Raw genomic sequence first — 23,317 nt, 5'->3', positions numbered from 1 at the left:
TGTTTCTATAGATAATTTAGTAGACTCCTGGAGCTTTCTGGCCAGCTCATGCCCCTTTCTTTGAGGATTGTCCTCGCTCTCCCAGGATGGGTTTCAGAGCATGTGACCTTACTCTCCACTCCAACACCACACCTGCCTCACATCCCCAACAGCTAAATCAATAGGACTCAAGTAGAGCCAATCAAGTTTTTTCTCCCAGGAATTGGAAATTGAGGTTCATTGATGATATGGATCTCTGTTGATTGTTCCAACTGTAGGGGAACCCATATTCTACCTTGTGCATGGAAAATTAAAGAAAGTTGACAGAGTGAGAGAGAGAGGCAGGAGACAAAATTATTGGCTCTTGGCGGCTTTCCAGCTTCCAGCTTCCTGTTTTATTTTCTTCCCAAAGTCTGACTATACTTCAACCTCTGAGTTCCAAGAGATACTCCTATATTCTACCAGCAACTCCTTTTCTTGGCTTAAGGTAGTTTGAATAGATTTCTATTACCTGTTAAAGCAAGGTATGAAGATTCATGCTATTTGGATGTAAAACAGAGCTCGTTTTTTCTTTGTTCCATTAGCAGTGGTTTGTCCCACTCTGTGGAGGAGAGAAAGTTGCCCCAGAGAAGGAAACATTTGCCCTCCCTTCGAGGCAGGGGAGATCAGAAAATTGTGATATCTAAATACTGAACCCTCTGTGTCCATGAGAAAGAAAAACTGCTCAGTTTTTCTTGACAATCAGGGCTTTTTCTAATGTAGAGTCAAGGGCTATTAGAAAAGAAAAGAAGAGAATAGGGCTTTTGGGTGTAGAAGGGACCTTGGCCTCAACATTGGAGGAGGGTAGGAGAGAAGTTGATGGAGATTCTGAAAATGGCACCATTTCCCAGGAAGAGCCAGGTGAGTGGGCAAGAGAAGGCCCTCTGCAGGAAGTGGAGAGTCCTGGAGCTGTTGGATTAGAGTCCTCACTGACCAACAATCCGTGTTTTTAATGGTTGGCCCACACAAAGCTTTATTGTTTTATTTATTTTTGCTCTCATTTTTACTCCCTTTTTCCTAACCTCTACAGGCAAGCATTTTAAAGTGTTTGAGATATTGTGTTCTTTTATTTGTTCTTATGAAAACATTTACTACATATTTTTTATTGAGATATAACCCACATATCATATAATTCACCCTTTTAGCATGCATAATTCAGTGAGTTTTAGTACATTCACTATGTTGTGCAACCATCACCACTATTGTGTATGTATTATTAATTTACATAAAGATATTGTTCTATATTGCCATTCTGTTTCTTACCATTTTTGATAATGACTTTTTCTTTAGGTCCATCCATGCTGCATGCACATCTATTTCATTGCTTCTCACTGCTGCGGAGTATCCTATAGTGTACATCTACCACATTTTTCTTATCCATTCTGTCTGTGATGGACACTCAGGTTCTCTCCAAATCCCCACTGTAACAACCAATGCTGCAGTGAACATCCTCTTACATGTCCCCTGGTGGACCAGTGTGAGAACTGCTCTTCTGGAGGGGACTGCTGGGTACAGGCTAAGAGTACCTGATTTGAGTAAGTACCACCAGCTGCCTCTCTAGAATGGCTGCACCATTCCCATTCCCATTGCAGAACAGACATCTCCATTGGCTCTCAGCATCATCAGCTTTCTATTTATGCCAATCTAGCAAGTATAAAGAGAGACATTCTTGTTTGATCTCATTTCTGTCATTGCCACCAAGATGGCACGTATCTTCACATGCTTATTAGCCTTTTGGGCTTCTTCTTCTTGAATTGCCTATTTTGTTGTTGTTGCCGTTTGGGTTTGCCAGTCCCTCTTTTTCAGTTGGATTCCTGTCTTCTTTTCTATCCTTGTGGACTCTAGATGTTAAACCATGTCTGGTTTAAGATACCGCAAATATCGTCTCACGATCCGATCTCACTGTTATTTTTCACTATGGTCTCTCGCTTCCCATGTGGTTAGAAAATTCAAACTGCCTGCATCCGGAACCTGTGCCAGTCAACTGTTCAGCCTTCACACGAGTGGAAACCTGACTCTGTCTGCCACAGACACCCTCACCAGTCAGCCACTGGTGACTGGTAGGAGAGGCCAAGGTAGGAGAGATGCCTGGCCCCTGCCACTGGTGTCTGCTTTGCCGCCATCTGGCTTTACTATGACAACTTCTAGGAATATTGCTCCCCCCCACTCCTCCAGCAACAGTAAAACCAAAGATGACTTTGACACCCAGTGAGGTAGCGAGGGAGGAGAACCTGCGCATGGAGTGTGTGTGGAAATGGGGTGGGCAAAGGGCAGAGAGCTAAGCCCTGGGAGAACTTTGAGGGAGTACAGTAGGCATAAACACTCCACTAGGGTTTCAAATACAAAGGCTTTAACAAAGGTGGAAATTGGTACAGAGAGTTGGTTTATAAGTAAAAGACCCTCGGGGAAAATGTGGAGCTGGGGGCCACTGGACTTCCCCACCCCAGGAAGGGAAGCTGGTAATCTACCGTAAGTCACCAACGAAGACCCCTGCACCTCAGCCCTCTGATAGTAAGGCTTAAATCAGACTCAAAGCCTTTAGTAAAATGTACCAGCAAATTGACAGCTTCCAGACCAAGGTGGCTTGGCTGGAAACAAAAAGGGACAAAAGCCAAATATTTGAAAATGCTGAGATCCAGTCTAATAATCATGCCAAGCTGCAATAACTGAATTTTGTACTTTGCTCCCACCTCTATTGCTAAGGTTTAAACCCTAAAAATTGGAGTCTGGCGATTGCAATGGGGGGTGCATAGTAGGAACGTGAACTACTAGAAAACTCAAACTCCTAGGCCTTGCTCACATTTGCCTCCCTGCACGGCTGTGGAACAGAGATGGAGAGGCTTCCCTCCGGAGACTTCTTTGGACAATAGGGTTGAAATGCAGCAGAAGTGGATGTTCGTGCAAAGGAAAGACCCCTTCTGCAAACTCCAAAGTCCATTTTTCCTCCATAACCCCAAACTAAGAAGTTTTGGTGGGAAGCAGAGCTTAGCCAACTCTTTCTGTCAAAAAAACTAGACAAGAAGGTGTGGTCCAACTCCAACTGTTTAACTGCTGGTAAAGTTATTCACAGAGCTGCCTAGCCCAGCATGACAAGATGATAACCTCTGCATTGGGTTTTGGCAAATAAAGTGACTAAAAATAACACTGTCAGGCAGCCTACTAATGTTCCGTGGAGTTAAGTCACCAGGACAAAAAAAAGTCTGTCAAGTGAGAGCCTGCAGTTGATTTAGCATCTGGCCTCTGTTTATAGTGGACCTATCTGAAAAAGAGAACCACACAGAAAGAAGCAGAGCCAAGGGACAGAGAGAAATTGTTCAAGACATTGTATGAATCCCCAAATTCAGCCATGACAGAAGCAACTTCTGCCTATTCTGGTATTTTCATTTCTTGCGTAAGACAGTTTAAATTGGATTTCTATTATGGGCAACCAAAACATTCTGACTAGTATAAGTGGTGTAAATATTGGATAGGAGAGTAAAATTTTCACTAGTTATATTAACTACCTGGAAACCCCCAAAGAATCAGCTGAAAACTTATTCAGCTGAAAACTTATTCAAACAAATAAGAGAAAGGATGATTCTTTTTTTCAGTAAGCGGTGTCGGGATTTTAGATCCCTACCTCACACCAAAATAAATTTCAGAAAGATAAAAGATTTAATTAAACCATAAGAGAAATGGAAGAAAACATGAACAATTCTTTTTTCTCATTTTGGAGTAGGAAAAGCCTTTCTTAGCATTCAAGCGAAAAACAGAAAATGAGCCAACAAAAAAGACAGACTTGTAAAAATTAACTCTTCTGTTATAATAAATAGTAGGTAATGATAAAGCACAGAATGAAAAATCCATTCAGATAGTAAATTTGGGAGGAAGATCAGGTTTCGGGAATCCAGGGGCCCTCTCTGGGAGCGGGAAGATGGTTGATTTGACTTTAGACGTGTTGGTACTTGTGGGAACCATTCTGTCAAAATGAACTAGAAACAGATACACATGTCTAAAACCCAGGGGTGACTACAAAGTTAGAGACACACATTTGGGACAATTCAGCAAATAGATGACGTGGAATCTACTAGCGTGGATGGGGTTATCCAGGAATGAGAAAAGAAGTGGTTCCCAGAACCCTGCAGAACACTGACACTTAAGGAACGTGGAAGAAGAAAAACCCAGGAGGACGCTTAGTTCCTTCAGGGAAGGAGATATTCCAAGGCTGAGTTATCTTCGTGGTCTAGACAACATCTAGCACTGTGCCAGGTACGTGTTGGATGTTCAGTGCACACCCTTTTGTTTGTTTTCATTTGTTTCTTAAATTTGATTAATTCGAAAATAGGTCAGTTCATATGATTCAAAATTCAATAGGTATGAAAGGATATTTTCTTGGAACCCCGGTCCCTCAGCCACTATTTTCCCTCCCTGGAATCAATGAATATTAACACTTTCTTATGTATCCTTTGAGAAATATTTTATGCATATACAAGCAAATAAGAATATATTTTCTTTCCTTTTAAAAACCCTCTTATTTCAACTCCCTTTTTCAATTGATACAACATTTTAGAGATGGTGTCATGTCAGTAAATAAAGAGCTGTTTCATTGTTTTTGTGACTGTGCAGTATTTCAGTTTACAGATGACCACAATTTGCTTCACCGGAACCTTTGCGATGGCCCTACAGGTTCTTCACAATATTTTGCTTTAACTAACAACGCCAGGATAGAAAACTTTGATTGTGTGCCATTTCATGGTGGTGGTTTTGAAATGTGTCAGCTGGATTAGGCTGAACCACGGATGTTTCCTGTTAGGACAAGCCGAAGAGGCATTTTTGTCACGTGAGATGGGGGAGGAGAAGCGACGATGCAGTGTATCGTTTTCACCTCGGAAGGTCGGGCAGGATCACCAGGGGGTTTTGTAGCTCACGAGAGTTGTTGCTTATTTGCCACCTCAGCTCCTCAGAGTGGAGCGGCAGGCTGCACCCACTTTAAGCTTAGAAACAATTTTGCTCTGGCCACTCTCATGCTCTTGCAGCTTACTTTCTTATACCTAAATATGTAGACCTTTGGGGCTGGCCTGGTGGTGCAGTGGTTAAGTTTGCACATTTGGCTTTAGTGGCCTTGGTTTCACCAGTTCGGATCCTGGGTGTGGACCTACGCACCACTCATCAAGCTGTGCTGTGGCAGGCGTCCCACATATAAAGTAGAGGAAGATGGGCACGGATGTTAGCTCAGGGCCAGGCTTCCAAATAAATAAATAAATAAATAAATATGTAGCCCTTTGGAATTTGTCCATGTGTTTACCCCGTAGTTCCAAGACTATTTATTGAACACTCTTGTTTTTTCACCATTGATTTTAATGCCATCTGCACCATATTATACATTTCTATATGTATTTGGCTCTATTTCTGGACTTTCTCATCATTTCTATTGATTTGTGTGTAACATATTATTTTATTATTAAAGTTGATAATATTTAAAATATCTGGTTGGTCCAACCCCCTTAATTACTCTTCTTTCTCAGAATTTTACTGCCAAATCTTTCTTTCTTTCTCTCTCTCTCTCTCTCTCTCTCAGTCTCTCTCTCTCTCTCTCTCCCTTCCTCCCTCCCTCCCTCCTTCCCTCCTTCCTTCCTTCTTTCTTTCTGTCTTTGAGGAAGATTAGCCCTCAGCTAACATCTGCTGCCAATCCTCCTCTTTTTTTGCTGAGGAAGACTGGCCCTGAGCTAACATCTGTGCCCATCTTCCTCTACTTTATATGTGGGACACCTGCCATAGAATGGCGTGCCAAGCAGTGCCATGTCCGCACCCAGGATCCAAACTTGTGAACCCAGGGCCACTAAAGCGGAATGTGCAAACTTAACCGCTGTGCCCTCAGGCTGGCCCAATGTTTATTTTTTTCACACAAAGTTTAGACTCAATTCCTCTAATTTAAAGATCTATTTAAAAATTTTATTGGAATTTTACTAAATTTATAGATCAACTTAGGGAGACTTGATGTCTTTATGATATTGAGTCTTGTTAGCTAAGAACTCAGTTTACTTTCCACTTGATCAGTTTTTCTTTCGTGTCCAAAAGTAAATTTAAAAATTTTCTTTCTATTTATTGTATCTATATGAACTGATGGATATCAACTAAAGCTATTGTGGCCATCATTTCATAACATATGTAACTCAAACCATCATGCTGTATGCCTTAAACTTACACAGTGATACATGTCAATTATTTCTCAATAAAACTGGAAAAAAATTTTCTTTGTAGAAACTTCACATTTATTAGTAAGTTTATTTTTAGCTATTTTATCTTTTTGTGAGACAATTGAAATAGGTGTTTTCTTCAATTATATTTTCAATTGTATTTTTCTTTTTTGCTTCTTCTTCTCCCCAAAGCCCCCTGTATATTCTAGTCGTAGGTCCTTCTGGTTGTGTTATGTGGGACGCCGCCTTTGCGTGGCTTGATGAGCGGTGCTAGATCTGCGCCCAGGATCCAAACTGGCAAAACCCTGGGCCACTGAAGCAGAGAGCACAAACTTAACCACTCGGCCGTGGGGCCAGCCCCACAGCACTGTCTGTTTCTATTGGGTTCTGAGTGGGACACCTGAACTGTTGCAAGTCAGTTACTGTTGCTCTTTTTTCCCTCAATAAGTTTCCTAGGCAGTCTTAAAAACAGTAAATTAAGTACTGCAACTCACTCGCAAATTTCCCTCTTAGCCACTCAGTTTCAAAATTCCTTAGTAAGGTCACACAGATGGTGTCCCTCTCTCCTGGTATTTTAGTCAAATCAAAGGTTTTGTTTTTGCTTTTTTTCTGCAGGCCAAATAGTGGAGATATTTTTGGTTAAAACCAGAGTTTGATCTCCTTAAGTCTCCAAACTGAGCTCTCGGGATGCTGGCCAGCAGGGCTGTTATCTCTCGTGAGGACCCCGCTGGCGAGGATCATTCTGCAAGTCTGTAGAAACTGCTAAGGCCATATTTTCCTGCCCTCTTGTGAACTGACACAGCTTTGTAGTGGTGAGAGCATAAAAATTACTATGCTTTTGTCACATTAATTAATGAGAAATGGTTGGAACAGCAAGAGATTTTTAAAATCACACACCTGGTCTAAAGCTTTCATTTTACAGATGAAGGGCGTGATGAAGAGACAGTAGTCAAAAAGGGCTGCATTAAAACTGAAGACTTCGGACGCCGGAGTGGTGTTCTCTCTTCTAATTTAAACTGTTCCTTCCTCCTCTAACTGAAAATATCTCAATGTTTCAAAGGAACTTTCTACAATAGTCATTGTTTTCCATTGTAAGCACAAGTGAAAAACACTTGGTCCACCACAAAATGCACTCATCGATAAGTCAGGCCAAGTGGCTGTGTTTGACTTCTGTTTGTCTGTCTCTGGACCTTTTTGCTAATCTAGCAGTTCTCAGAATGTGGTCTGGGGACCCCTGTGAGATCACAAGACCCTTTCAGGAGGTTTGCGAGGTTAAAACTATTTTTGTAATAATATTAAAACTTTAGGGGTCGGCCCCAGGGCCAAGTGGTTAAGTTCGCGCACTCTGCTTCAGCAGCCCAGGGTTTCGCCACTTCGAATCCTGGGCGCAGACATGGCACCGCTCGTCAGGCCATGCTGAGGTGGCGTCCCACATGTCACAACTAGAGGGACCCACATCCAAGAATACACAACTATGTACTGGGGGGGCTTTGGGAGAAAAAGGAAAAATAAAATCTTTAAAAAACAAAAACAAAAACATTATTTGCCTTTTGTACTTTCATTTGCTCAGAAATGTTTTCTAGAATTTTCCAAGAAAGTAGGTTTAGGATATAAATACGTGCATTTTCAGAGATTAACTAAATTTGTTTTCAGTACTTTTACTGAGCTCATACCACCTTCAGTTTTACTTGCTATAATCTCTTTAAACTCATTGTTGTCCAGTAAATTGTTATTTTGAAATCCTGAAGTTTGCCTCAAGCTTATGGGGAAACTCACAAAGTAAGCATACTTTGTTATTTCGATTTGTAAATACAGTTTTACATTTTAAAAAACTTTTCTAAAATGTAAAACTTTATCTAAAACTTACTATTTTAAAATTTCATGGCATTTGTTTCCAAAATAAAAAAATTTATTTATAATATACCTTTCTTATTTTTAAGGGTGAATTAGCTTCCTCAGCCCGCAGCTCCTGTGTATGTATAAAGATGTTGCTCTGACTCAGAAGGGAGGAATCTTCCAAGAAACAGGGTGAAACTGTGAACAAGAAATGAAAATATAGCAAATGTTATCTTTTCCTTGGCTGTATATGTGTTAATAATTTATTTTGTTATTATTCTAAAAGTATTATCATGGATGACTTCCAGTTTCTGGTCCATCACGTACAGAGCTTAGAAGTCACCACTCCATCCTTAGAAAAGGTAAAAAGCTAAACACACTGAAAAAATCAACAACTCTTCTTCGATCTGTCGTCGGAGAAGCGAGGTCATAGGGCAAACTGCTGTCCGAAAAGTTAGAGAGACAGACAGGTGGACGGAGAGAATGACAACTCACCAGACATGAAATCCCCAAGCAGAAAACTCCGTGGGAACCAGAGCAGGTTAGGGAGACCTGAACTATAATGGAAAATTGCTGGAGACCCAAAGGGGACAATCTGAGAGTTAAAAACTCCGTGGGGAGTCGGGGGCCAGCCCCGTGGCCAAGTGGTTAAGTTCACACACTCTGCTTCAGGGGCCCAGGGTTTCCCCAGTTTGGATCCTAGGCGCGGACATGGCGCCGCTCATCAAGCCATGCTGAGGTGGCGTCTCACACAGCAGAGTTAGAAGGACCTACAGCTAGAATATACATCTATGTACTGGGGGGCTTTCAGGAGAAGAAGAAGAAGGAAAAAAATAAGATGGGCAACAGATGTTAGTTCAGGTGCCAATCTTTAAAAAGAAAAAAAAAAAACTCTAGGGGGACCCAATCATAGGAGAGTCCCTGTAACTTTGTGAGTTTTACCTCCAAGAGCTCTGCCAGGTCTTCACAGTGAACACTGCAGGAAAAATTCCCTCATGCGGCCAGCAGGGGAGGGAAAAGGAACCATTTCGACATTCCCAGAGAAGTCTGTTTAACAAGGTCTGCCCTCAGAAGAAACAGTTTACCCAGAGCCTAACCTGCTGGGGCTTCATCAGAGTCTAACTGACCTTGGGAAAGGGAGTTACTCAACTCCAGCCCCATCTAGCTTTCCACATGCAGGGAAACATCCAACTCTACGCCATCTAGACATTCTGTCCCACCAAAGAAGGGGCAGGAAACTGAGAAGCATTGGGGAAGTTGCCAGTCTAGTGGCCCTGGCTCAAAAGACTGAGACCTAATCGCAGAACCAGAGAACACTACCCCTACCCCACACTTTACCACTGCGTTACTAAAGGCCTATTTACCATGCTTCTTTTTACTCAGTACTTCGTGTCCATCTTTCAACAAAAAAGAACAAGGCATACTAAAAGTCATACAAACATAGTTTGACGAGATTGAACAAGCATCAGAACCAGAGTCAGATATGGCAGGAATGCTGGAATTATCAGACCAGGAATTTTAAAAAACTATGATTAAAATGCTAGGGACTTTAATGGAAAAAGCAGACAACATGCAAGAATGGAAGAATAATGTAATGAGAGGGGTAGAAATTCTAAGAAATAATCAAAAAGAAATGCTAGAGATCAAAAACACTGCAACTGAAATGAAGAATGCCGTTGAGGGGCTCATTTGCAGACTACGTTATGTGTATTTTGTGAGGTTGTGTGTATTTTTGGTAGAGGGGCTATATGGGAACTCTGTGCTTTTTGCTCAATTTTGCTGTGAACTTAAAACTTTTCTAAAAAATAAAGTTTGCTAATTTAGAAAAAAGAAAGTATTATGATGTCAATTAAGTTATGGTATCACCTGGAGACCAGTCACTCAGTGTTTAAAGAAAAACGAATTAAATATTTTAAATGTAGATGTGATGAACTCTTTAAAAGTTAAAAATTATTACAGTTTTTCATATTAGAAATAAGAAAACTTCCAAAGTATCTTACAGAATAAGTTATCTTATTGCCTTGGCTGGAGAAACGTACCCAGTAGTTGAAAGCCTTACAAAACCTTTACAGCTGATGTTGCAGAATGCCTGCTGGATGAAAGGTCAGTAACGGAAATCGTGGTAGTGCCACATTCCAAGGACACAGGAGCTTGTTGCATTAAAGATTTGACTACCCAATATGACAACTGAGTCAATATCTCATCTGCGGAAATTATACTTTTGCTTTAGCAATGGGACAAATCCATAGATGTGGCTGGGCTCGCTGTTTTGCATGTATTCATCTGTTATCAGCCCCAACCAATAATTATCGAAGATCTTCTACAGGAACACTTGGCAAGAAACACAAAGTGTTGAGTAACTTCTTTGAATCTCATGGTTTATCCCGGAACAAGTCTGTTGACATTGCACGGATGATACAAAAGCCAAAGTGAGTAAAACTGCTGGCACGATCAAGGCAGTGGCATTAAATTGTACTATCAGACTTTGTATTCTTCATCGTGCGGTTAAAAAACAAAACAAAAGCAGTTTCACTTCGGAATGTCCTTGATAAAGCTATAAAAGTTGTTAATTTCGTTAAAACTCTACTCCTTGAAAGCATGTCTTTTTAATATTTCTGCATGACAACATGGGAACCACTTGTACTGTGTGTTGAAGTGTGATGGTAGTCTCAAAGAAAAACACCTGCGCAATTGTGTCGGTTGTGCGCTAAACAAGCTACTTTTGTCATGGAACACCATTTTTACTCGAAAGAACAGCAGACAAATAAATTCTGATTATTCAGACGAGTGTCTGGCAGACATTGTACTGAGAATGAACAACGTGGACCTTCCATTTCAAGGAAAACAATTGACAGTTTTTCTTGCCAATGATAAAATTGAACTTTCAGGGTAAAATTAGAATACTGTAAAACTTGAGTTAATCACCATGAGTTTGACAGCTTCCAATAATTTCCTTATAGGATAGGTGGTGATGTTAATGAATTCTTTTGTATTGTAATGGTTTATCGACACTTGAAGATTTCCATAACTCAGGAAACCAATATTTTTCAAATGCAAAATGTGTGATGTTATTGAAACATCCATGAGTAAAATATCCATTCAAAGCATCAAATAGACCACTGGGGTTTAATGTAACAAAGTATGAAAAGTTCATTATTATGGTTTCTGATTCCACGTTGCAGCTATTAAATTCTATCTCTTGTTGAGTTTTGGTGTAGTATAAAAGAATATTCACAATTATCTGGAAAAGCTTTTAAAATACTCCTCCCTTCTCCAACTATCTATCTGTGTGATTTTCTTCATATTCTTCAAACAAGCAACACATCACAACAGATTGAATGTAGAAGCAGACATGAGAGCTGTCTTTTATTAGCTCAGACATTAAAGAGACTCGTAAAAATGTAAAACAAGTCTACTCTACTAACTGAACTATCTTTTATAGTTTAAATACAGTTTAAGGAATGTCATTTGTGTTACCAGGTAAAGAAGTTTATTATTGTTATTTTTTAATGAATATATACATATGGAACATTTGAGAACCATTGCTCTGCATATTACTTATCACATACCTACCAATCCAATAAAATCAAGTCATGGGTATTTGAGGCTGTTAATTCAGCTGAAGCTTTCCTCATTTATTCACACTAGTTCTCATTCTGGCTCCACCGCTGGCCAGTTCCAAACTTTGGGCTCCCTCTCTACAGCCCACCTCTGAACTTACCTGTGGCAGCCATCCCCCACCTTCCTTCTTGCTGACAGAAGCCCAGCTTTGTTTCCCCCTGCTCTAGATGGCCTTGACCTTCATAACAGTCTAGGGCCCTTCCAGCCCCAACATGGAATCTTCGTTTTGTCAATCATGGCGATCTCCTTCCCTTTGCCAAGTCATTGGTTTAAGCAAGTTTGTGAGACCATGCTTAAACCAATTTCTGATCCATGACATGTGAGAGGTCTGTTGAGGAGCCGGAAGGTTTCCTCAGTCTTAATATGGGACAGAGACAGGGTTGATTCCCTTTTTCCACCTGGGTCTTGTTGTTGGCACGTGAAGCCCAGACCCACGGCAGCCATTTGGGAAACAGCCGAGTGAACAAGCCAGTATGTGGAGGATGGCAGAGCACAAAGATGGAGGCACCCTGGTCCTTGATGACACTGTTGTTCTGTAAAACCAGCCCTGCCACTGCCCAATCTCTAGATTTCTTAGGTAGCTAACACATTTCCTATGGCTTACACCATTTCAGTGAGGGTTCACCTTTACTTTTAGCTGAAAATATCTAAACCCTCCTGACATTCATATGAATCATTTTTTCTTGCCCCGGCCCACCCCCACCTGGCACGCCGTTCTCTGGTTCCCTTGGGTGAGAAGACAGCATAGCAGAGTGAAAAGCACAGTCTTAGACCCAGACTGCCAGGCCCAAAGCTGGGTTTAATCACATCCCAGCTGGTGAAGACAGCGAATTATTGAATCTGTTGGTCCCTGGTTTCTCATTGGTGAAATGTAGCTAATAAGAGGGCCAAACTTCAGGAGGTTATGGTGAAGACTGAAGGACCTGATACGTTTAAAGCATTTAGAACAGTTTCCACCTTGGGCAATCCAGAAAAGAAGAATCCAGACAAGGTAAACTTTCAGTGAATGGCATCTCTGCTCACAAACCTTGTTTAGACCAAAATATTAGGTTGGACTATGTGAAGTTACCAGTAACTCAACATTTCTGGCCTACAAACGGCAGTTTCATGTGGTTCCACCTACTCCCCCTGGAAGTTGTGTTTCGGAGCTGTGAAAGAAAGTTTTCTTTTCTTTCAGAAAAGAAGGGCAGCTCCTGGAGCAGCTCCACAGAACACAGGACATTGGAGGTTAAACAGGGCCCGTCATGGAGTCGACTTCCGCACAGATCAATTACAAGCAGGCAGCAAGAGCTGAAAATCCAAACACACAAATGAGATTGTGTGTATATGATTTGAAAACGCTCAAGTGCTTTCCAAATATTATTGCAAAAATTCTTTATTATATAAGCAGTCTTTAGTGCCTCATCCGTGAAAAAGATACATTTCAATAGCAATATATTTAACGTTTCAGTTTTTCATTCAAGAAAACCAAAAAGTAAAGGAATTAATTGGCAGCACCATAGACGTGAATTTTATTCATCTCATGATCCTAGGTGGGTCACATGGACTGGAATAAAATACGTTTTCTTGAGCTTTTGAGAGTCTGACAACTTAGGCGTCTCTTTCACCACATTGGTTTAAGTTTAAATTAGAGGATAATCGCACAGTAAGAAATGTGGCCTTTTGACACCTTCCCTATGGGATAATAACATACAAGCTGCCAGCTAAAATGAACTCGATTTTTTTCAAAACACCAAGAATGTGGCAAATGCTGTGCTGAGCCTCACCGCCATGCTCAGTGAAGGCTGAGTGCTGGAGCCCCCGTCACCGCTCTGCCCTGTTTCATAGGCAGAAGTGTCACAAATCGGAGCCAGACCAGATGTGTGGTAAAAGAAAAAGAGCGTGATGGCCTCACATTGCCTCACAGTCCATTTCCTCTAGGACAGGACAGCGCACTGCCGGGTTTCTAGGGGCAACAGCCCTCCCCTTGGACGCTTACAAGGGAGAGAGACCAGGCTCCCAAGTGTGGCCTCTCACCCAGTGAGTAAACCTGGAGGTGACAAGGGATCGAGGAGGAGGTTCTGAGAGTGGGCTGGGGATGGGGGAAGAGATGCGAACGCTCAAAGTTTCACTCTCTATTCAGAGAGTTCCTTTCTGTTTGGAATCCGCTTCTGTGCCCTGGAATTCTGATGTGGGCCTATTCACGCCCATGGAAACCGCCCCGTGGAGTCCTGGCGTGGGGCCATGGTGCGAGCTCCACTTGTCCTAGGAGGCGGGCCAGCTCAGGGGCTCCCTGGTGGTCTGAGTCCCAACCCAAATCTCCCTTTTGTTTCCCAGATGGCTTTTTCCCAAGCTCTTGGAAACTAATCAAAGTAATGTTAAATGAGAAATGATCACGCGGTCTGTACGGACCCCACACTTTGACTCAAAGCCTGGCCTTCTGGACCGGCCCCCTACGCTCAGTGCCAGTGTCCCTCGGCTCCTTTTGGAGCAGTGTTGGACTGAGCAGCCTGCAATGGGACCGCCCAAGCTCAGCTTTCTTGTTGGCTGTGTCTGTCTAGAACCTGTGTGCTTACCTTTCTCCTGTCCTCCTACGTCCCCTCCCCAGCGTGACAGCAGTTACCTCTGGCGAGAGGAGGGAGCAAGACCGCGGAAGGAACAAAGGCAGCCTCAACTTTATCTGCAATCTTCTATTTCCGTTATAAAATTAAGGTCTTTGCGAACCTTTTATGACAAAATATTAACATGGTATTTGGGGAGGTGATTTAATTACTATACATTTTTCTGAATCTTTAAACTTCATACAGTCCTTCAAATGTTAACAGTGGCGAAATTAGTGGCAATACCTTTTTTCTCCTTTCATGTATTTCTCACATATCTTCTAAGGAGCATATTTTTCTTTTCTGATAAGAAAACATCTTTTTAAAGTTTGTGTTGAGGAGTTGCTTATACACAGGCGCCGTGAGAGAGGTGCTACGTGGAGAGCTGTTTGGACCTGGGCCCTACGCTTTATAAAGAGATGACACTGGAAGGCGCAAACTCTGTGAACAGAGTCATTTGAGGAGCAGAATAAAAACGTTTAACGCCGTGGCATAGAATGAAACTATATTGTCTTGAATTCCAGCTAGGTCAAAGGTAAGCACATAAGCGGCGTGTGGGGAGGGCACCGTCTTCAGCTTGCACTTCAGTCAGCACGTCAGGCCATCGTCCTGGAGGTTGCACAGGCCCTATTGTGCTGCAGAGCTGCAAGGGAGGCTGCAGAGAAATGGGCTGCACGGAGAAGGCCTTCCCAGGACGGGCCATAAAGGAGGCACTCGGGATGCGTCAGCGGCGGATGGCAATGCAAGAGGCTGAGAATCAGATCAAACCGGAGCCAGAGCTCTTTGCTCACTGGCTAAGTCTGTCATTCGCTCAGTGGGGAGCCTGGAGGGTCCTTGCTTCCTGGTATAGTCTTTTTATCTTGTATGTAAGAATACCTGAGTTGTGTGCTGGAAAATCCACGCGGGTCATTAGATCTCAGAGTGTAAGTCACTCGCAGCAAATACTTTTGTTACTTTAAGACAGTCTCACATTAAGGAATCTGGCCAGGTATTGTGGAAGGTTTTGACTTCCCCTATCAAAACTCAGCTTCTAAGAATGAATAAAACCAGGTAATTAGTTGTCCTTCTTGACTTACAGAATGTTATTTGAATAAAGCTTGTTTCTCCCAGCTGTGGTACATGCTACAAAATGGCCTGGTATCCCATCTCATTCCGCCAGTCCACAGATACAGACAGCACAGATTGCATCCGCCGGGCGCTGCTTAGATGTGAGGGTGCTGGAGTAAACAAAACAGACACAGCCCCTGCCACTTGGAGGCCTTCAGAAATGGGCATCTACCTGGCCTGCACCACTCAGAAGGATTTTGACATTGTTGAGAACAAATTCTTTTCTCCATTCTAACATTTTTAGGTGAAACTAGCTGATACATGTTGTGATGGTTGGTTTTATGTGTCAACTTGGCTGGACCATGGTGCCCAGACAGTTGGTCAAACATTATTCTGGATGTTTCTGTGTGGGTGTTTTTGGATGAGATTAACATTTAGGTCAGTGGACTTTGAGGAAAGCAGATTGCTCCCTAGAATATGGGTGAGCCTCGTCCAATCACTTGAAAGTCCTAATAGAACAAAGACTGACCTCTCCAAGCAAGAAGGAACTCTCCCAGCAGACGGCCTTCACACTTGAACTGCAGCACTGGCTCCATCCTGAGTTTCCAGCCTGCTGGTCTACCCTGCAAATCTTGGACTTGTACCTCCACAACTGTGTGGGTCAATTCCTCAAAATGAATCTCTGTCTCATATATATATATATATATATATGTGTGTACACACACAAAACCTCACATAACACACACTAAAGACAATGAGATAGATGTCAAGGGGAATGGGGATGAGAGAGGGTCCATAGCTACCAATACTTTCCACTGTCAGTGAAAATAAGTGGGTTTTAGTTACTAAAGCTGAATTGGTTCTTAGAAATAATCTAGAACCATGGTGTTCATACTCCTTTTTTCCAAACAAAATCTTGCACAGAATTCCAATATACCAAAATGGGGTAAAGGAATCCACTTATTTCAACTGCCTTATTCTCTTTCCCGATCCTCTCCCCAAGGCAGCCCTGGAGGCACAGCTCCTGAAGTTGACGTTCCAACTCACAGTTTATAAACAGGGTTAATGGATATGCTCCCAGTAACATATTCTTGCATGCCCCAGTTTTATTTTTATAGTAGTACTGTTCAAGTCTGCACCAACATTATTATAGACATAAATTCCTTATGCTCATGGCTCTTGAACAACTATAATAAAATAGATGTACAAATTCAATAAAAAGATTACCACCAAAGCAATGAAATTTAACTTAATAACATTAATTTAATTTGCCAAATGATGTTGTTTTGCTCAAACTAAATTGCTACTGGTAATACGAATATGGTAATGACGTCTTTGGAGAAGGTTCTTCTGTGTTTGACACGCCCACTCCTTTCTTTGTTAAAGTTACAGGACAGCCTTCGTTTACATGGGGCCCCGTGATAGCGTTCGGCCTTCTATCACTGTGAGTACTGTTGAGAACTCTTCTTTTCTGGGCATCCCACGGAAATGAAAGTAGCACTGCCTGAGCCAAAGGGAAGATACACACCAACCAACACCAGCTCTGGTGGGGGCAGCGGCCTTACGTTATAAGGGGGACAGCTTAAGGATTCAGAGAAAAGCTTGTATGACTTTTTATCAACATGAAAAACTAATCGAAGACAAAAAGCAAATAATTAGTAAGACCAAGTGAAGAATGTGTGGATGTTCTCATCTTATTCTTCCGACTTTTCTGTAGGTTTGAAATATTTTTAATTAAAAGGTTGGGGAAAAAATAAATTCTCATAGAGAATTCACTGCTCCTAAGATATGTCTATACCCCGCAGTGTGAGAAAGATTGATCTACTTCAACCCTGTATTTTATAGATTGGAAAATTGAGGCTCAGAGAGCAGAAACAACTTACAGGAACATTACTGGGCTAATTAGTGGAGAATCCCGATTAGAACTTCGGTCTCCTTGCCCAGACACTTCGCCATACTGACTATGAGTTGTAGGGTTTAGAACCCTACAGTTCTCACAGGCTTATATTCTGCTGTAAGAAATTGGTCAGGACTTCACAATAGGCCTGTGTTTCCAGAACACTATTAAGCTGACCTTTGAGGAGATACCAGCTTGCATACCCCAAACACATCACAGGCACAATAAAGAGTGTAGCGTGCATGAAGAAGGAACGGAGACTTCATTCTTCTATGAAGCATTTCCTTCCTAACAGGAAAAAAATCTCTTCTTGTACTCCAGTGACTACTAAATCTTCTTCCAGTCAGCAACACCTGAGGCTGGGCAGGGCCTGGGGCCACGACCTGGGGCCATACCCAGACCTGGACCCACATAAAGGCAACTTCTCGGCTATAAGTCCTGCCTCCAGCCCTGCACTTTAATTTTTCATCAGTAAAAAGAGATAATATAAAGCTTAAGAAAAGAAGCAAAAATTACTATACATAAAAGCGCATTGAAAATAGGAGTATGAAATAAAATACAAAATATTTTAGGAAACGCCCATCATTCAAATATCATTTTTCCCAGGAATCTGATCCCAGGGTTAAATAGCTGAATGACTGAAAGATGTGATTATTGCCAAAAGGATGAAGCATCTAAGGAGTTGAGAAGAATTTGTGAAAGGTTTGAGCAAGTACTATTGCCTCTAGCTTATGAGTAGGGTCAAGTTCGTGGGAAAAAGCCAGGGGGAAAAGTCGTTATGTTTAATGCGAAACACAGACACTATAGGTATTCATCATGGGAAATTACATGCAGAGAGGACTGTTCAAAGAAAACCTCAGTCCCCCACTGCAAACATACAGAGCTGCAAATACACGGCCAAAGTGAACTAGTCTTTGGCTTTCAACAAACAGTCCACAACCTCTGTAAGCTGTAATCTAGTTCTTAAGAGTCTACACTTACGATTAAGTTGTGGATGAACGCATTTGACCACAAACCTTAGAAGTTGCACAACGTTTCCCACAAATGTTAGGTTCACAGTTCATTAGAAGGATCCTGGATCCCGGGCTAGGGTGCCAGCTAGCATTCTGGTGCCTCTGGGAGAGGCTTGTGGTGGGAAATGAAAGTCTGTAAACTGTCTGGGCAATTGGGAAACAAAAGTTATAAGCTGCCTGGGCAATTCCACTCATTGTTCACATTTCACGGTTCACATCCAAACCAGAGCTGTCCCCCACACACATATTTGAGAGCTCCACCTGGAGTCCCCCGGACACCTCAGGCTCGACATGTGCCAAACAGAGCTCAGCAGCTCCCCAGCCCCAACCTGCCCCTCCTGCTGTGTCTGCGGTCTCGTTGGAAGGCACCACTAGACACCTGGGAGCCGTTCTTGACTCTTCCTGACACCCTCATAAGTATCTGTTGACTCTCCCCTCTTCTCCATCCTTGCACGGCTGTGTTTCATCCCCTCTTCCCTCACTGCTGCACTGTCCCACCGTGGCGTTTCTGCCTTGGGCTCGTGCTCCTCAACTCCATCCTCCAGCGGCTCCTCATTGCCCACAGGAATAAGTTCAAGTTCTTCGGGACAGCTGTGAAGGCCTTTCAATCTGATTTCTACCGCTCCTCCACTCTTGCATTCCACCCACACCAGAATGTTGGTGTTCTGTGTCCTCGCTGCATTGTTTCGAGGCCACGTGCTTCTTTCATGCTTTCTCTTATACCTGAAACGCCTTGTCGGCTCACTTTCTTACTTTGTCTAGCTACCGGCTAACTCAGGCACTCAGACGCAGTTCAGGGGTTCACTCTTCCTGGATGTGGCCCTCGCCTTCCCTTGTGGGGTTAGGTAGGGCCCCTCTGCACAACCTCAACACCTACAATATGCCTCTATTATTTCATGTGTGCCCTTGTTTTATAATAATCTCTTTATTTCTCATGCACTCATCTGCTCCACAACGAGCAGAGCCTTCGTGTCTTCAGTATTCCACAAAAGCATTTCAAAACATTTGCTGCATGAATGAGTAAATGATCTAAGTTCACTTTTCTCGTTCTCAAGGAACTATTTCCAAAACTAATATCTACAATATGATACACCCATTCCCAACAAGGGGCCTGCTGGGCACCCCTTGATGGAAGGCTGGCTCAAAGCTCTACTACCTGCACCACGGTAAATGATAGCCCAGGAAGGGCTGGACGGCATACGCTGTAGGCCAGAGATCTGAATGACAGCATGATGAGGTCTTGAAGGACTCAAGAAATGAGGCTGTAATCATAGTTTACTAGTCCTGTGAACGGAGCTCCCTTCTGGGCCTTAATCTCTAAAGGAGAGCCTTGACTTAGGTCAACTCTAAATTCCTTCCGTATTTCAAGAAATACCTTCAGCTGAAACAAAGTGGCTTTGCCCAGGGATTACAAAGTGATGAATGATGGAAGGAGACAGACACATGTGCTGTGGACACCCTACCATGACACCCTCATGTGTGTCCCTTTCCTTACAGCTGTGGGCGACTTTTGGCAAGTAGAGAGACACTTTTGATTGTTCTGACTGGGGGATGGAGCAGGAGGATGCTAGTAGCATGTGGTGTTCAGAAGCCGGAGGTAGGCAGGGTTGAGTCTGGACAAAATCATGCTGTCATCAAATTGATGATATCCCACCTACTCCCAGTGAGCCATCTATTGTCATATTGGTTCCTGCCCTCCAGTCTAGTGGAGAATGTGACACTTTAGTGGTCACTTTCCCTCGTCACCTTGGGAACATTTCCACGAAGCCTCCCCAGGATACTAGGAAGCCCTCTTTGATCTCTTTTTCTTTAACTCTATAGTTTTTGTGGTTTCTACTGCACAGCCTAGAGCTTAGTTATATATGGTTTGATGTTATCCATTGAAGGCATCTGTAACCATAGACATATCCCCAACTGGATTGCAAGCTCTTCTAGGAATTTCTGTGGCCTCTCAGTGCCCACCATACCAGAGTCTGTGGTAGAAATTCATTAAAATCTTATCTTATTGATTTCTACCTTCTAAGGAGATAATTAGCTAATTATGCTAAACTAACTCCTGCTACCGAGGAAACTGTCCCTACCAAGTTTACTCTTCATGATCCCTTTTCACTGCACATCCCCCTTCCCCTGGCAACCCTACCGTGTTTTAGTAACTCTGGTAGGAGTTTCAGACTGGGTAGGAGAAGGTGTTGCAAAAAGGGGAAGACGTTTGGGCCTCCTTTCCTTCCTACCTGGCTAAGGTTGGAAGTTGACAGAGGAACACTCTCACAGTCCCATGGGAAGTGGCTGGGGCTTTGCTCTTTTGGCCTCCTGTCCAAACTTCTCACTGAAAGAGAAGCCAAACGTGTATGTGGACAGGGAGGAATGGTAGCAGAATCAACTTGTGGGCAAAGGATTTGTGGTATCTCCCCACTCCTTTCTGTGTCTCTTCACCCCGTTCTTATCTTTCCGAGCTGATGTTCGAGTTATTACTCATGGCTGCTTAGGTTAAGACTCAGGACTGTAACAACTGGGGATTTTTGTGGTTATAAAATATAATGCTCCTACATTTCTGATGGTACTGGCAACACCGGTTGCTGTCAGATACTCTTGCATCAGCAGAATATATAAACTTTTCAGGACCAGTACCCCCTTTCCAAGTCTGTAGACACAGTATGGGAAACGCTTTCAGAAACCACTTGGTTAGAACTTTAGGGCTAAGCTAGTCAAGATGTGGACATTAAAATGACTCTTTCCTATAACTGCCTGTATTAGGTAACCACTCTTGAATACTGAGCCCACCAAAGCATAATTGAGAGGGTAGCAGTTAATGTCGATGCCTGCCTTCAAATCTTCACTAAATCACATGTGCTAATTAAGATGCTTGTAATTCTAAGTCTTTATGGAATGAACCCTTGACTTGGAGTCAGGAGACTCGGAACCTGATCCATGCTTTGCCACCGACCAGTAAGTCACTTCACCTCCCTAGTCCCTTTTTCTAAAATGTGGATAATCGCATCTGCTTTACCTGCCTCCCAGGTTTGCTGTGAGGATGAGCCTGAGTATATGGTAGTGTGCCCTCCCCCCATTGAAAAGACCTCTTAGAACCATCTGGCTGTTTTCATCTTGTGAAGGAGCTCCTCACCTTCTTCTGGTCTGCATCATTATCACAAGAATGGCTGGAGGAGAGTGCCACGGTGAACTCAGTAGGAAGAGGAGGTGGGCCAAAGGCCAGCCTGCACCCTGGCACTCCCTTCTTTCCTGATCGCCTCAAATTTGCAGGCTTTCCTTTCTAGTCATGGTTCCCCCAGATCCCCCTGGAGAGTTGGAGACTTAGCACCTGATGGATACTGACTGTTAGCAGGCAACATCCCATGTTTTCAGGGTGGCAGAGCGATGTGGAGCAACGCCCATCCTGAGAATCTACCCCCCAGCATCCCCTGCACCTTCCCAGGCAGCCTGGCGCTTCCATTTGACTCTGCGCAGCCAGGCTGGTTCACATGGGCTTCCAGGCTCCCCAAAAGGTTGAGGCTTCTTCCCACCCCAGGCTCTCCCACGGCATTGCCCGCCAGCCTGGCTGGGATCCTGCATTGTGGGAGCAAGGAACTAAGTGTTGGTGGGAAATATTATGCAATTCCTAGGCATTATGGTAATATGTATTCATCCTCAATTTAATCACAAGTAGAGACAGTTAAACACTAGATTATAGGCATCAGAAGTTGTTGATTATTTACTAAAAATCAAGAGGGGCAGTCCAGTGCGATCCAACAGTACATATTCATTAAGGGAGAAAAAGGAAGTGCTTTCAAACGTCCCCATTGCATATAATTTACTCTGATGAATACCCACAGAGTATGTGTTTCATGTCAAATACAAGTTAATTTTCCCTCTGGCTCTTTCCCATGAACTTGCCACTAGGCCATAACTACTTAATCTCGCTAGCACTGGAGTCCCAGAAAATCCTCACTAAATTATAGTGCAGGAACAATGCCCTCTCACCCTGTCCCTCCCCTCGTTCTGTCAGCTCCGGGTGAACATCACTGTGGCTCTGTTAGACCCTGTCTTCCCTGGGGTCCCACACACGGGACAACCTCAGTCATCTCTCTGTGCTGTTACGTCCTCAACCACCTTCTTCCACGGGTCCTTTGACCTCCAGGGAACCCATTCTCATTTCCACATCATAGAAAAGCAAGAAAAAAACCCCAGCAATGAACCCAGATATGTTTGCTTAAATGCTTTCACACACAACTTTGGGGGTTTACCATTAAAGTCTATTCTTCAATATTTGCCTGTTGCGTGGGGTCCCTCTGATTTACATCTTAGACGAGAGTCACCACCTTTCAGTGGGCATTCTAAGTCTCATCAACAGATGAGTGATGTCTGCTCTGAAAGAGTACAGAACTGCTCATTTTAGGCAGAGAAATTAAAATTCAGGGTGTTTAACTGAATTATTAAAATATAATGAGATGACACTGATGCTGGAAAACCGTTACCTGATTATATAGTTGAGGAGGAGGGGGTCCCTGTTCTACCCAAGGCCAGCCCCTCCTGCCACATGTGCTCTGGATCCTTCTTGCCTTCTCGAAATCTTCACTCTTGCAGTTTCCACTCTCTATTTTGCAGCATCATCTTCTCTCCCTCTCTTGGATCATATACAAAACCAAACAAACGTGCTGAAGTATCTCTCACCTTTAAAAAAGCAAAAGCGCCCCTGACTCCAGGACCCCTCCAGCTGTTGTTCCCTATTTCCTCTTGATGGTCTGTCTTTAGCCACTTCCTATTCTCTCCTTAAACTGCTCCACTTGGGCGATGGAAAATGTAGTCTCCGGCGGGGTGCCCGTGTGCCTGGCTAAAGGGCGAAGTGGGGGACCTGATACTACGAGAAGGGGAGGGCACGTGCGGGGGACAGTTAGCAGTCTGCCACATCATACTTCTCCAGAATACTAACTACAAGGGCCTTGGAATTCTTTAATTTGAGTTAGGGTAAAATTGCTTTTTTTCCTAAACTGTCCTTGTTTTTGAATGAAAGGATGTCTAGGTTACCTGGGTTGACAGTTATTTTTTTCATACTTGAAAAATATTATTCTTCTGCCTCATTGTTGCGAATAAGAAGTCTGCTGACAGTATAAATGTTCTTCCTTTGTACGTAAA

This window comes from Equus przewalskii, chromosome 28 (assembly GCF_037783145.1).
Source record: "Equus przewalskii isolate Varuska chromosome 28, EquPr2, whole genome shotgun sequence".
Lineage (NCBI taxonomy): Eukaryota > Metazoa > Chordata > Mammalia > Perissodactyla > Equidae > Equus > Equus przewalskii.
Note: the sequence above shows the minus strand (reverse complement) of the source record.